The sequence below is a fragment of the Pristiophorus japonicus genome, chromosome 8 (assembly GCF_044704955.1).
Source record: "Pristiophorus japonicus isolate sPriJap1 chromosome 8, sPriJap1.hap1, whole genome shotgun sequence".
NCBI lineage: Eukaryota > Metazoa > Chordata > Chondrichthyes > Pristiophoridae > Pristiophorus > Pristiophorus japonicus.
The window spans coordinates 220,023,032-220,027,723 of NC_091984.1; the positions used below are offsets into that span (position 1 = coordinate 220,023,032).

General features: G+C 43.1%; 1 pseudogene; it reads left to right on the top strand.

Annotated features, from left to right (window-relative positions):
* Positions 1 to 1,020: 1,020 nt before the first annotated feature.
* On the top strand, positions 1,021 to 1,251 carry LOC139270045 (U2 spliceosomal RNA; annotated as a pseudogene).
* Positions 1,252 to 4,692: the final 3,441 nt, after the last annotated feature.

Below are 4,692 nucleotides of genomic sequence, written 5' to 3' on the forward strand. Positions count from 1 at the left end.
GTGCCATCATCTAAGTCGTTAATAAATATTGTGAATAGTTGAGGCCCCATCATAGATCACTGTGGGACACCACTACTCACATCCTGCCAAATTGAGTACCTACCCATTATCCCTATTTCCCCCAGTGAGGATCATCGGTTCCTGCACAACTATCTGTAAAAGAAGCAGAAGAAACATTTGAGTGCTTCAGCATAGTTCTCCAGTTCACTGTTTCCATTAAATTAATAAACTGCAGAACTTTTTACAGAATGAGAGCACTGGCTTGATCATATTGCTGTGCAAATCAGAAGAAGGGAGAATGAATTTAATACATATAAGCTGGTGCACATCTTCCTCAAGCAGAGTGTCTTTGACTATCTCCACATCTATATAGGTCATCATCCTTGGGTCTAATTGTCATGGTCTTTATTGAGTTGGGGCCTTTTCCAATGCTTGGTACTGAATGTTATTTTTCGCTACGAAATTGACATAAATGAACATTAATGGCAACATTTATTGCTGCATTAGCTTTCCTGTACTATTGTGACATGCACTGCACGAATGTGATGATGCATCTTTTTTAAAAACATCATTTCCATTTGACCATCTTTGCACAAATGTATCTGTACCAGTATAGTGTTTTGACTTTAATATCAAAATTCTGAATTTCTTAAGGCATCACATTCAAATACATTCATATAGCCCTTAGTAAAACTGCAACATTTGTAGTTCCAATTTTGCATAACCTTGTTGGCATCTCCAAGTTGCGATACTTTTTCCTGATATCCTTTTAGCACCTCCCAAACCCGCGACCTCTGCCGCCTAGAAGGACAAGAGTTGGAGGGACATGGAAACATTACCACCTCCCCCTCCAAGTCACACACCATCCTGACTTGGAAGTATTTCGCTGTTCCTTCACGGTCAAAATCCCGGAACTCCCTCCCTAACAGCACTGTGGGAGTACCTTCACCACACGGACTGCAGCGGTTCAAGAAGGCGGCTCACCACCATCTTCTCAAGGGCAATTAGGGATGGGCAATAAATGCTGCGTTGCCTTTTGGCTAAGATCATGCGTAACTGACCTGACCAGCCACCATGACCTCCGGGTGGTTTCTCCCTGGTCAGGAAGGTATATGCTTGCTTTTTTGGAAACAGGAGGTGGGTGGGGTGGCTTGACCCATCCACCTCCACGGAGGTGTGGGGTGGCTTGACCCATCCACCTCCATGGCACGAACCTGGTATTGCAGTACTTCCAGGAACGGTGCAGTGGCTCTAGGCCTTTTGGCTAAGAGCATTGGCGCAGAGTGATCCTTGGCATGTGCAAGGTGACCTCTGGCGTTTGTGATTTGACAAAGAATTGGAACGATTGGCTACGAATTTCAAAACAAAAATAAATAAATAAATAAATAAATGCTGCGTTCACCTCCCATGAACAAATAAAACAAAACGCAGCAGTCAATGTCAAGGCAACCTGATACCAAACTTGATTCATGGGTTACCTTTGGTCCTGAAAAGGCCATTCTGCATTTCTTCCGAGCGAGGTTAACAGTCAGAAAGCTAGAGTCTGCAAGCAGCCATTTGATTGATTATTCTGATTTCTTAAATTGCACAGTTGTATTTGCAGCCTACTTTTGGAGCAACAGTGATTACATGGCTCATTTGTTGCTTAGGAAGTATGACATTTATCATCAGTGCATGTACGCACTGCTTGGTTGACTTCTGCCTGTCAAAATTGTTGAATTTGTGAGCCATGAACCCAGCAGATGAAACATAGGTCGATCTATAGCTTGATGGACAAATAGAATTGGTGTATTTTAATCATTTATATCTAAATGAGGTAAATATACTCCAAGATGTCTGCTGGGGTGTCTCTAACCAGCATACATTAAGTGAAAACACAGATTAAAAAGTGTTTTGTGACAATTAGTCTTTAAGAATATTTGCTGTGTGCAACTTGGCTGCTGCATTACCTACGTCACAACAGTGACTACACGTCAGAAAGTACTTCATTGGCTGTAAGGTGCTTTGGGGTGTCCGGTGGTGGTGAAAGGCAAATCTGTCTTTTTATAGCATTTTCAATGGAATCAATTTGCTTGTTCTAGGCAATATTATAGATAAAGAGTTAATTCACTGAATGTATTAAATGTGTAATAGAAATACATCAACAGCGATTCCTTAATTTATCCATGTCTTTGCTCCAAATCAGCAGGAGAGATAGTATGAGACCATGTTCTGAAGTGTTAAACATTGTTTGGTGTTCAGTCTTCTAGGCTGCAGCATTGCAGTGGGTGTCTCGGTGAATATTGAAGCTGTCCTAAGCCTTGAATTTGTCTTTGTTATTTTTCAATATGAACAGAGCACTTTGACACCAGAGAGAAAATCGCTCCATGGAAACTGGGCTTGAATGGAACATGTGAACACACAGAGGCAGGCCACCGTAGCACTGAGGAATGAATCGGAAGTGTAATTTGCTGAGGTTGATGCCTCTCATCCACCTGCCAATCTCTGGAAAATCTGCACCAACTGGAACAAAGCCAGAGAACACAGCTATTTATACACAGCACTGACCTTTCATGCAATCTGCTCACATAAACAAACACACAGAATCAATTAAACACGTTGGGCCTGTTAGAATCTTTTTTGTTGTTGTGGTTGGGTATTTTATATTTTGTCCCCTCTCTCCTTTCTAAATCTCCCTGATAATCCACAGCTCAGAGGTATATCCACCACTCAGGCCTCTCTGCCAATGCTACTCTGTAACTGGCTGACATTACAAACACAGGGGTTGCCTGCATCGTGAGTGGAGGGCGGAGGGGGGGCGGGTGCAGGGAGGAAGAGAGGCATGTTGCCTTATAATTCTTCATACTATCTCTGTGGAAACATCTGGCTACACCTTTCCCCATCACTGGTTACCTTCTTCTGATGATATACTGAGATGAAGTACACCCTGCATTCCTCGAGGTGTCCGACACTTACAAGCCAAATAAAGGCTGGGGTGAAGCCAAGGATGGTAACTCCTGGGAGTTCCTGTTTCTTAGGCCGGACTGTGATATCGTGTAACTTGTGAGGTGTATTGGCATCCACATGGGCACAGCTAGGCCGACAGAGTGAAGTCCAGACCAACCAAGTAGCCTGGAGCTTTTAAAAAATGTCAATTTGTTTCAAAATTTAAAGACAGATCGGACGCTTACCAAGGGATCTGAGGAAGACCATAGCTGGGGATGGTGGCAAGAAATCACATTCACCCCCCCCCCCCACATGGGCATGAGGGCACCAATGTTTTCCAGGGGCTAATAGCAGGAAGGCATGGGCTTAATATGTTAGTTGTGCCCTCCTGTCCCATAGTAATTAGGTGCCCTTCCATTGGCTCACAAACACTGACAGAGCCAGTGCTGGAGGGTTGAATTCCAGCCTAACCATCAGGATCACAAATAATAGGTAGACAGACAGACAGGAGAGGCTGTGGGAGAAGGCGAGACTGGAGGCAGGGTGGCAGAGAAAGTTGGTGAAGGCTCGGCAATGTCATGGTTAATATCAGCAATATGTGCTTTCTCAAAGTATTGTAGTGCCCTTATACTTAACAGCAAGATCAAATGTTACTGTGTATACAGCTAAACAAGCTCTTAGGTTTTTGACATCATAGGGGCAAGAGGCCAGCTACTCCATTGACCACTTCCAGATCCACAAGTCCCGCCCTGTCCGCAATAAAGAAAAGGAAAGGACTTTCATTTATATAATGCCTTTCACGATTCAGATGTCCCAAAGCACTTTACAACCAACAAAGTATTTTTGGGGGCGATTTTAATCCAACTCGCTCAGCAGAAACTTGGCAAGTGGGCAGTTAAAATCACCCTGGCTCTTACCGAAAGCTGCCATGATCGCAACATCTGCAATTTTAAACTGCTCTCCTGAGCAGGTAGCAAAGGCACACGCCCGGAGCCAACAGGGTCCTTCTTGACATGTGCATGTTGCGGCCTGATGATATCAGTGAGACCTGACTGTAATTTTAACTCAGGCCTGAGCGGGGAATCCACCTGGAGTTAAAATCGAATCCTAGTCACTGTTGTAATGTAGGAAACGCGGCTCCCACAAACAGCAATATGAGAATGGCCGGATAATCTGTTATAGTGATGTTGGTTAAGGGATAAATGTTGGCCAGGACACAAGGGATAACTCCCCTACTTTTCTTCTAAATAGTGTCAGGAAATCTTTTACATCCACCTGAGAGGGCAGAAACGGCCTTGGTTTAACATCGCATCCGAAAGATGGGACCTCCGACAGTGCAGCAAACAGACAGAAGCTTTTGATAGTAAACTCTGAGGTTGAGAGGAGAAGAGGAAGCTGTGTGTCAACTTTTATTCATTGATTGGAAGTTCTGTGTCTGATGTCACTCAATGGTTTACTTTTTGGTGAATCACGGATCATCTCGTCATGTATCATACATGCTTATATATTCTTAATCTTGAATTTTATTAAAACAATTTCCAATCACAGGAATACAGGACAAAAATACACGGAGGATAGCACAAAGGGGCGAATGTATTACACAAAGGATAACGCACAGACTGGAATATATTGTATAAAGAATAACACACAGTCCACAGTGTGTTATATACAGGAAAATACACAATCTGGAATGTACAATATACAGAATAATACACAATCCACGTACTTTAACACACATGTTTACAGAATTCCAACATCTGATAGCAC